The sequence below is a fragment of the Perna viridis genome, chromosome 7 (genome assembly GCF_037379345.1).
Source record: "Perna viridis isolate PV_CMFRI_1.1 ecotype Kerala chromosome 7, ASM3737934v1, whole genome shotgun sequence".
NCBI classification, from domain to species: Eukaryota; Metazoa; Mollusca; class Bivalvia; order Mytilida; family Mytilidae; genus Perna; species Perna viridis.
Window position 1 is genome coordinate 15,180,519 of NC_142451.1, and position 12,176 is coordinate 15,192,694.

Sequence of the window (12,176 nt, forward strand, 5' to 3'; positions counted from 1 at the left end):
TTTTTGTATTTTTGAATTTGCCTGCAAATATTTCTATGCTATATTCAGGCGATGAACATGAAATGGATGATAAAATGAACATGAAATGATAATGAGAATATGAAAAAAAGGGACGGGACACAAGGATAATAGGGTCGACATTTTTTGATTGCCACAAGTTAAAAAGGAGGGATGGGTAGGGTCGGGCAATTTAGTCTCCTGTGGCGGAGCGCAAGGGTTCCTACTCCTATCGAATACCACAGCAGGGTTCTTTAACGTGCGAGGAACGTGGCATCTTTCCCAACACGGTGCACCACTATGGTAGGTTTTCTGTATTATAGCCTAACAACCCCAGCATGAGACAAGACAGGGGTACCGCATTCCACCACCTGAGACACAATCCAGTTGCTATGTAGGTAGAGCGCCTAGCCCCCGGCTAGATTTCTGAGCACTATTTAGTCGCCTTTTACGACAAGCTTAGCGCTGCTGCAGGCCTATTCTTTTGACACCCAGACCTGCACGGGGCGCCTGCAAAAAAGAAATTGACTCGTCTAAAAACATTTCCAGAAAATCACGATAAATAAACAATATTCTAACACGAAGACTCAGAGGTTTCTGTAACTCGAAGGTATTCTACGAATAAGTATCACAACATGAGAAACAAAGACTAAACCTTACATCTATAGATTAGGAAACATAGACAACTTTAAACTGAATGAAGACAACCAATAAGAACAACAAGATCACAAAAATGAAACAACAAATAAATACAAAAAACTTGAACCAACAAAAAATTAACAATGCTTAGCCATAAAATTTTCGTTTGGCCTTAATAGCATTATTCGGTACACTGTTGAATTTGTTTTCAAAGTCTGAATTTATAGTTTTAAAACTTTGAGTGACGTACCCGAGAGAATACAAAATTGGAAATCCTCTTTGGCGAGTTCATTACACTGTATTCATATGCCAAGGTTGGCAGAATTCGACGATTAATGTACATGGAAAGTTTTCGTAGAATACGTGCATGTTTCTCCTTCACCTCATCACCATTTACAGGCATTATCATAAAGTATTCTCTAATTATTTTTTTTTCATGTCTTATTTGGCAATTTTATAAAAGTTTTTGCATCTGATTATTACAAAACTTTATCAGACCACACAGATATTTGCTGTTAAGGCAAGTCGAGTGTTGCGCACTGGCGAATCTCTGATGGTTTTATTACAAAGAAAAGCGTCAAAACTGTCAAGAGTAAATATGTTTAAGGTATATATGACACCTAAATGACCCGAAAAATTATTTAGTGAAACATTAATACTTAATACACTCATTTATTATATATTTGTTGATTGTTTACTGTTTTCATTTGCATTGTGTCATATAATGTCTAGGTTGGAAACCACGAGGGGTTATAACATATCTTTTTTGACAAATTTAGATCTTTATGTACCAGATCCTTTCTGAATGCGTTAGTTGGTGCTACACGTAACAAAAAAAACTGGACATTTTTACAATTTCGTTGGATGCATTTTCAACCACAGATCTTTCATAAGCAAATATCTTTTTATCACATTAAAAATAATAAAGGTATATAACTTAATTTAAGACAATACTTACAAGGACAACCTTATAATTCAAGTAATATATCAAACGAAAACGACTCACATAAAAAAGCAACAATTGTATAAACAGGAACCCAAAGACAAAACACAGAAAACTGTAACAAAATGTAAATGAGTGATCCGGACTATAGGCATTGAATAGGAGAACATGGCATTATGCGCTTTTTCTTTGATCCAGCAGTCCTGACGAAAAAAAAACCGTCAACATCATTATCGCGTCTATTAAGAAACTGTTTCTTTTATGAACAATTTCAGAATAGGTACAAAAAAAAAACAAGGAAGGCCTTGGAATAAGCAAACAAAAAGAATGATGGTGGAATTTAAGGGTTATAAATAAATACAAAATGGAGTCCTGCTTTCAAAACGTATTTTTAGCAAAAGAAAGCACGAATTAACCCTGAATACCTGCTTTAGAAAATAACCTTTTATATTTGTACTTTCTGTAATAATTAAACACGAACTATTAAGGACTGAAAAGATGTTCTAATGACTGTTTAAGTGAACGCGCCAACCACAAGTCTCTAATCAGTATCACGTGGTTGATACTGGCAGAACTTGACTATTGAGCCCGTGAATTTGGCTCTTGAAAATCTACACGAATTCGTACAATACCCTTGAATAGTGAGATAATTTGAAATTCATTCATGGCCGATATATAGTAAAGGGAGGAGTATTTGTCAACGTTAATGTAACGTCTTATGACTGAAACATGCAACGATGAACAATTGGTATATATATATATATTTATTTATGGCACTGAAGATGGTCATTAGTTGACTGAAAATTTTGTTCATTATATATTTTATTATAGTGTATTAACATCTTTATCGGTTCGTTGTACAATCCTTTAGACTTATATAATTTTCAGACCCTTCTATATATATATATATACGTCTCAAAATGTGACGACTCTATTCACTACACTGCTCCATCGGATCAAATTGATACAGGGAAGTTATGTAAACGTATAGAAAGGTCTGAAAAATTCCCAACGATGTTACGGTAGTACGGGACAGTTCATTTAGATGTTATTATGTAGGATAGAGGATCAAATTAATAATGCATATACATATGTAAGAGTCTGAAAAATTCCCGACGATGTTAGAACTGTCAAATTTGCAAAGCAAATTTTTGGTCGTGCCCTCCGCGGGACTCGAACTCGTACCGCTGTGACATCTTTGGCAACACCGCCTGCACAAAGTCCAGCGGCCTAGACCACTTGGCCAGCTAGGCTATATAAAAATATAGCTTTCGCTGGCCTGATCATTCCTCCTCGTAGGATCAATCTAAGGCTGTAACTTTGTACACGATGTATAGTAGTACAGGGCAGTTAATCTAGGTTTTAGGATAGAAAATCAAAACAACGATACATGTCACAACAAATCAATATTATAAACGTCTCAGAATGTACAAAGTCAATTTCGAGTGTCTTACAAGAAAAAAAACGAAAAGGATATATTTCAGATGGTTTAGGATTTGGAATTATAATGATTAAACACTTTTTTACCCAGAATTTATGGATGTGTGGAATCGGGTCATTCACTCACAAACCTGACGTAAATGCCCTTCTGTCTTTTTTATTGTTTTGTGAGTAAATGAATTAATTTTACAGAACGGTAAATTTTGGCATAATGTTCAGTGTTTAATCCTTTACTAAACCTAAAAATAGTGTTCATATATTTCAAATGAATTCAAAACAAGTACTATCTTTACAAAAAAAAGATAGTCGACGCAGTAAAATTTTATTTCTAAGTTTTCACATTTCTTTCAAGAACATAACACATGACACGCAATTTAGAATTTTCGATACAATTTTTTTCGAACGCAATTTCAAATTTTCTATATGGTTTTTTAACGCCCCATAATTATCAGTATTTTGCCAATCGGAAAACAGAATTTTTAACAGGTGACTTGCGATTCCATAGAAGAGCGTCCTTAAGGTCAAAGGGTAAAAAGAGAAACTATACCGACTGCGTCGGAAAAGTTGTAAGTTGTCATTTGACCAATACACAAATAGTACTTCTTCATGTGCATTGCTCGTGTTTGAATAAATATGATAAATGGTACCTTGGTTTGAGCTCCTTTTTTTCACTCGATTTTAGATGGTTTATTTGAAGGACTCGTTGGTCACGTGGGAGACGCTTTGACAGACAAGCGTGTCACTGGTCATTGTATTCGATATGTTAGTGGACATATGAGAGACTTCTTTTTGGTTTTTATTTCCAGTGAAAAGGAAGTAAGACTCATTTATCTTAATTTTCATTTTATTTCAATATATGTCCGGACTGGTCATCGGACTATCATGAACTTGTCAAATTTGGACTATTTATTGCCGCCATACTTGATGCCACAATTTTATATTACTATATAAGATTTATCCATTTCAGACCACCATCAAATTCTTTGTTTACTGACCACGAACCAAGTTTATTATAACCCACTCATGACTTTTTGCAATGTGTGTATTGATGTTTGCTTCTTTCAAAAGAAAATAGGAACAAAAACAAAGGACTTGATACGTTAAGGGTGAAATCCAGACAAATGTTGTAATTAAAATAAAACAATGGCCGAATATGTACTTTTGTACTATCAAATTAATAAGTACTTCTCTGTTTAAGAATAAGGCAAAACATGTATAAGGTGTGGCACATGAAGAAAACAAACGCAGAGATTTTATTTCATTATCCAACTTGAAGTATTTATACATCATAACCTCAAGAAATAGCCATCAAAGTGTTTGTAGAATTTGCCTTTTTAAGATATTGATAGGTCAAATTTCATATTGCTTTGTCTCATTATTAACAAATTGATCGAACAGATACGCCATTAATCTAGTTAAAAGTTCGAACTCAAGGCATCTTAAATTTGATGAATAAATGTAATTATTTTTTTTTAAAAAATACTAAAAGAATGGTAGTTCGTTTTTCGATTTTCCACATTTGTTCAACAACAGCTATGTTTTCACATGTAAATGACAAATAAATTCTAATCGATTATCAATTATAATTACATCATACTTAAAATTTTGATGTAGGCTTAAATACTGTGAAACTTTAAAAGAGCCAATTTGGTAAATTGTTCTTTTGTAAAAAAATATCCACTTGATGGCAGGAAGATCTATATGAATATAAATGGTTCAACAAAGGGGGTCTGTGGAAAAAAAATGCGAGGAACATTAATTGTAAAATTTTGTAAGAATCAGGCAAGATTAGAAAAATGAGAAACATACACATTAAAATAGCTACCGATCTGAAAATATGATTTCACTCAAGGAGACACCCTCTCTTTTAAAAGACCATTATTTCATCTCTGCATCTTTGGATTTGCTCAGAAACTGTTCACTGGAATGTTAGAAAAATAAGGTTTTTGACAGAGTTACATGTATCTGCCTTGAAAAGTTTATTTTCAGTGCATTTCAATGAATTCATTACTCAGTTTACCCAAATAAAAGGGAAAATTTTGTCTTCTTTCCTTGATTTTGATGATGCAAATAGTCAAATTAAAATTTAGAATTGGTGTTTTTTTCTACCATGTTTCATCTACTTCCTTATTCTTACGTATACATAGAATGACACTTAAAAGGACAAAAGACAAGTCTCACATCACAAACAAAAAAAAAGTAAACGCTATAGTAGCATCAACTATCCCACTAGTACTATAAGTAGGGTGAACTCCGGAAAGGTAATCAATTGCAATGCTAACTATCAATACGCCAACATGGTCTTTATTTGAATCAACGGCTTAGAAATACAATTGTTAACTTCATGGACAAGGCAGTTTGGGCAATATCCTGTCATCCAATGATATGCAACTGACTTACAAATTTTGTTCATGTTAGATTTTTTTCAGCATTAAATGAATAACATTAAGTATGAGATAGGCTAGGGAAATGGAAGTGAAATCTATAGGTACACAGCAATACTTAATAGATTGCCAAACATTATTGAAAAAAAGCTGAAGCCGAGAAAACAAGATAAAACAAATAACAATACGCCTTATCTGAAAATAAAATCTAAACACAGAAAGCTTAAATTAAGGGACAGCTTTGAGTTTTAAAAAAGCAAGTGCTCAGGTAGGGTATCTAGAAATATCCATCGAATTACCAAACCATATGAAAGTGTATACTTTGGCAGATATTGCTAACGCGGAGAGGGAATAACCACATCGCACGGTTAAAGTATAATATGACTGTGATACAAGCACTTAGTAATAAACAACCAAGAATTACAACACAGAAAACTATAACCGAGATATTTACATACAATATTGTCCCATTGCGCTCTGATAATAGTTAGTATGAATTAGAATAAAAATTAAGATCAATTCTAAAAATCTCTTCAAAGAACACTTCTTTTCTTTACAGTTTTCCTGCTCTACGAGTATATATATTACAGTAAAAGTGTATAAAAGGAATTATATATAGTTACTAAAAATTTCCGTAAGTATGTTAACTAACTGGTATGTTTGAAAATTTTAAATAATTAGTGATATTTCCATGAATTCTGTTTAATTATTAAAATATTAAGCAGGAATTGTGTATTATGGAGTCATTTGATGTTTGTTTGTTTGTTTGTTGGGGTTTAACGCCCGAGCAGCAATATTTCAGCTACATTCAGGCGATGAACATGAAGTGGATGATAAAATGAAAATGAAATGATGATGAAATGAAAAATGGGATGGGACACAAGGATAATAGGGTCGACAAATTTTGATTGCCACTGGAAATAGGGAGAGGTGGGTAGGGTCGGGAAATTTAGCCTCCTGTGGCGGAGCCCTATGGTTCCTATTCCGGGAGAATACCACAGTAGGGTTTTTTAACGTGCGAGGAACGTGGCATCTTTTCCAACACGGTGCATCACTATGGTTTGCGGTCAGGTTTTCCGTATTATAGCCTTACAACCCCAGCATGTAACACGCCAGTGGTACCCCGTTCCACCACCTGGGGCACACCCCAGTTGCTCTGTGGGCAGAGCGCCTAGCCCCTGGCTAAGGTTCTGAGCACTATTTTGTCGCCTTTTACGACAAGCTTAGCGCTGCTGCAGGCCTATTCTTTTAACACCAGGACCTGCACGGGGCTGAAGTCATTTGAAACTTGCCTAAGTATTTGTAATAAAAATAATAATGGACCAAAAGTAAAAGGAGAAGACTATTCCATAATGCATAAATATCGAAACTAACCTGTTAAATGTTCATGAAAATTGAAAAAAAATAATTTCGTTTTTTTAATAGAGAATTTGAATTTCCCGCGCTATGGGCACCACCATGATTGATTGAGCTTTGACGTCACGAAGTCGGTTTGTAAAGTGAAAGTTAATAGACAGTTGATTACGATAGCAAAAGAAAGCGCAAATTTGATACTTTTCCTCTTTGATTTCAATCAAAAATACACACTAAAGAAGAGATTGAGGCACAACATTTAACCAAATGTCAGAAAACATTGACGAACGATGCTATTTGCAGCTAGATCTGAGGAAAATCTAATGGTTTCTTTCGTGTTTGTGTTGCCGGTCAAAAAACTGTTTGAATATTTCCCTTTTACCATTTGTGCAATCATACGCTAGACAAGACAGCATGTTTTTTGTGATTACATAAAGCAAAAATAGTCCTACGCAGAAATTACCCCTGTTCCTCATAGTGCTGTGAAAAAAGTTCTCATCTTATTTAAAAAATTTAAACAGTTTCTGAAAGGAAAAACATTTCTGTACATTTTATAGGTGATTTTGCTTCTTGTGATGTGCAGCCTAATCTCCATAATGATTTTTAAATATACCCCTATCTTGTGAAAACACTGGGATTTCCCATGCTATTTATAGACCCTTCACTTCCGGTGACCAGTACTGCACTGCAAGTCTGCTAACCCCACATGCCATTCTGAGGATTGTGAGCTGACATATGTAGAATCATGCTGATATATAGTCCTCTGCAGGTTAAAGTTAAGGTAAAGTCCAGAGAAGCCATTGAATATTGTGAAATTAGCATAGAAGCCTATGGAAAGTGGAATTAGTGGTTTTTAGCCTTAAGTTGAAGCCATGGCAAAATGAAAAGTTTCTTGAAATAGCTTTAAACTACTTGAAGATCTTGTTAACTTTGCCATGAGAGGAATACACTACAAAAATCCTTCAAAATATGCATTTTTTTAAGTTATAGGTCCAAATTATGGAAAATTGGTCTTTTTGGCTGATTTTTATGTCCTATCTTGTAAAAAGTGTAGAAAATTTAGTAAAAATATCAAATATTAAACTTTGAGGGCTATATTTACCTACATATGGTGGTAATAAGCACTTGAAATCAAGTTTTGTGTAGATTTGAGCAAAAATTAGGTTAGAAATGAGGAAAAACTCACTTTCATTACTGCGGTTAAGGCCATATCAGCATTCCCCTATGGCAACATGGAAAATCCATTATTGAGTACTTTTTTTGCTTTAGGTGCCCTTTACTGGTCATGTTTTAATGTGAAAACACTGTATTTATAAATTTAAAGCCAAATATATCACCTTTTGTGAAAATTTAAAGATTTAGGATTTTTGACATGTGGTCAAGAAAAAGGGGGAGGCATGTCAGAAATAATTTTTTAAAAAATAGACCAATTTCTCAGAAAATGATTACTTTTAAAACTATTTCTTCATTAATATTGTTAAAAAACAAGTTGTGATTGATATTTTTTATTTGAAAAGTCAGAAAAAGTTCTTTGCAAATATTTAATGCATTTAAGTATGGTAGAATATTGTCACTTTTTTGCTCGCACAACTTGGTTACCCTATATTTAAAAATCAAATATTTAAAAAAGTGCTTGTCACATTTCACTGAAACTTTGCAAATGCATTCAGTATGTGTGTAGGAAGATACCTGTATAGTTATTTATTTTTTCTAAGACAAAAAGTGACCCTTTAGGTTACAGACCACCAATTAAACCAATGAGCATTTGGAACGTACGCAAAAATAGTCCTACGCAGAAATTACCCCTGTTCCTCATAGTGCTGTGAAAAAAGTTCTCATCTTATTTTAAAACTTTAAACAGTTTCTGAAAGGAAAAACATTTCTGTACATTTTATAGGTGCATTTTGCTTCTTGTGATGTGAAGCCTAATCTCCATAATGATTTTTAAATATACCCCTATCTTGTGAAAACACTGGGATTTCCCATGCTATTTATAGACCCTTCACTTCCGGTGACCAGTACTGCACTGCAAGTCTGCTAACCCCACATGCCATTCTGAGGATTGTGAGCTGACATATGTAGAATCATGCTGATATATAGTCCTCTGCAGGTTAAAGTTAAGGTAAAGTCCAGAGAAGCCATTGAATATTGTGAAATTAGCATAGAAACCTATGGAAAGTGGAATTAGTGGTTTTTAGCCTAAACACAAATAAAAATGTCGATACCGTACTTATTTCAATACATATAAACTGACATTTTTCATACTTTGTATACTTCATAATAATTTTTTTCTAATAAATGTGTGAAAATGTAACTAATAATGTGATGTACGTCATCGCTACTACACAAGTTTTATGGCCGTCATCATGAGCTCGTGGATCGTTACAGTGTATCCATCTGCACCATGTTTTCCTATCTTTTTTCGTCTACCCCGGATTTGACATTTTATAAGTAACTCAGCGGGTGTTTCTAGAAAAGCAGAGGATGCTACCGGTGCACCGTCATGTGTGGTATATGTCATAGGTATATAAATGGACAATGAAAATTATAATCTAAATTCATGTTACTATGATCAAATCACTACATACCGGTCGACAATAATATATATTTTAAGCATGTGCCATAGTATATGAACTGTATTAAGTATTTTTATCTTACTACAATGACGTTTCAGGATAAGCATTTAATAATGTATGTGTTTCAGTAATGATATTTTATTTGTACAAAGATGGTATAAGTTATCACTAACTGACATACTAAAATGGAATAGTAATCACATACCAATCTCATATACTAGTACATCCACTGAGTAAGCACTTTTATGAAAATTATATAATACTTAAGTACTGGACAAGATGATCAAACGTAGATGAGTAGGTTATTAATACTACGTTTAACACGCGTTTAACACTAAACTACAAAGTATTAAACGGAAAATTTCAAGTTTCTGAGCACTATTTAGTAGCCTTTTACGACAAACTTAGCGCTGCTGCAGGCCTATTCTTTTAACATCCGGACCTACGCGGAGCTCCTAATATAATAGATAATGACCAAACAAGATACATTAAAACAGATATATAGGCTCTTACTATGACAAAATACAACTCACTATTGACTACGCACATAATTATAAAATTGATGGCGCGACAGTTTTTGTAGACTTCGTTAAAGCTTTAGATTCACTTGATTGATTTGTATGTTTAATGCGCTAAAAACTATGGTTTCTAAATTCTCCTGTTAATGTGGGTCAAAACCATACATTGTTAAATAGGTCCCACCCCATTTTTCATTTCATCACCTTTTCATGCATATTTTATCATCAATTTCATGTTCATCGTCTGAATATAGCTGAAATATTCTGTTCAGACGTTAAACCCCAACAATCAATCAATCAATAGACCACTAGTATTTTGAACAAAGGGAGGGTCTCTGAATTTTTGTTAAAATGTTAGGGGAATTAGACAAGGTTGCCCGTCATCCACTCTTCTGTTCATTAAATTAGTAGAAATTATAACTCAAAGATTACGATCAAACACAGAGATTTAAGCGTTCAAGACGATACTACTCAAACTACAAAGATTTCGCAGCCAGCTCCTCTTAAATGATCTGAAGGGCATAAAGGTTTTCCAGTCTTGTTCTTTCAAATCTGATATAAAACAGAAGTAATTTGGATAGGTAAACTACAAGCATCTGTAAATGGTATTGAAAATATAAAATGGTCAAAAGGTGCTTTTGTTATTGACAATGATTCGCTCATAGGGTCTTTACATAAAAATAAAAACACTTTATTTTAAAGCAGCATGACACGGGTTTTGTCCTTGTTGTATGATTTATGACTTCTGATGTTTTGTGATTCTAAACCCCGCATGTGAAGAATTGGGATTGCTTTTAAATATGACATAATTTTTGTAGGTTGAAACTGGTCTACAGCAGGCATGACAGTTAACTGCTAATAGTCCTTAGTTTGTATATTTGTGTAATATATATTCAGTTTCTTTATTTTCGTTGTATCACGGGACTCAGACCTTTTTGAACCGATTTTTAAGTGTGTTTTACTGTGTAATATTTTTTCCACAGTTGCCAGATTTTAAAGGGGGGGTTGTGATCACGCCAAAAAACGTTCACCCCGCCACATTTTTTGCGCCTGTACCAAGTCATGAATTTCTGGGTTCTGTATGTCTTGTTTTGTTTTCACCTTAAGTTTATTTTTTATGTTATTTGAGTATATAGGAGCAACTATTTCGCTGTACCTGTGTATAAAAATTTTTGGAGCCAGCTGTAGCCTGTCATGTGGTATGAGGACTTCCCCGTCGTTCATTAAAGAACAATGGGTGATCTTGGGCTAACATTTTCATCCAAGTGAAGTTGTTTTCTCTTTGACATATGACCTATTCTCGTTACATTACAAAAGAATGTGAAATATTACACTGGAAAATCAGGAAATCTGTGAGAGATGGCTCACTAGTGATATCCCTGCTTTCAATCACGATATCAGGAACATAAACAAAGTCCTCGTGCTTTCAAAATATAGAGTAAATAAATAAAAAAAAGGTCCTCGGTAAACAGGAAGTTGTTGATTTTTTTCTCAAAAATGGGTACCACCATGAAAAGAATGTCAATATTCCAATCAACTGTGATGAGTAACTGCTGAGAAAAGTGGGAGGAAAATTTCAACTTTATAATTATAAAGTCAAAAAATAAACAAAGTCCCCGGTTAAAAGGAAGTTGTTGTCGATTTTGTCCAGAAAGAAATCACACAATATTGCATACCTTCAGGAAGCATGTGTTAAAATTTCAAGCCGCTGTGATGAGTAGTAGCCGAGAAAAAAGCGACGAAAATTTCAACTTTCAAAATATGTTTCTTAATTTTCAAGGCGGAAGATACTGGAAGCTTGTTGAATCAATTAAATTATGCGTTACAAAAATTACAAGTGTATGTTTGAATTTGTATACATGTATGTTTTTCTAAGATTTGCTCTTGTCTTTTGATTTTAAAGGAGTTTAAACATTTTTTCCTTTATTTTGTCATATTCGTTATAAATGAAAGAGTTCTAGTAGGGTCAATTTTGCAAATTTTATATTCATATTTTGTTGTACGTTTATAATCAGGGTCCAAAATGTATTATTATTTAGCTTGTTTTTTTAAAACAATTTCCTTGGGTTTTTTTCGTATTCAATTGAAAGTATAAATAAAAATTGAAATTTTTAAAGAAGTTTCTACAATAATAACTCCATTTTCAAATTTCGGTAACCTCTGAAATGGCGTTTCGGTTAAAGAAAATTAAAAATGTCCATTTTGGATCCGACATGGTGTTTTTTCACCTGACGAATAGTTGACGTTCCACGAAACTAATCGTATTTGCAATTCCTTGTTGTTCGAAGGTAAATCGTTATCTTTCCTTTACCTTAACTTTATTATG

At 33.6% G+C, this 12,176-nt stretch overlaps 1 long non-coding RNA gene across 1 annotated transcript in view; it reads right to left on the reverse strand.

Annotated features, from left to right (window-relative positions):
- The window catches only part of LOC148611494 (uncharacterized), a 44,003-nt gene that overhangs the window by 18,447 nt on the left and 13,380 nt on the right, over positions 1 to 12,176 (reverse strand). The gene's annotated exons all lie outside the window — the stretch shown is intronic.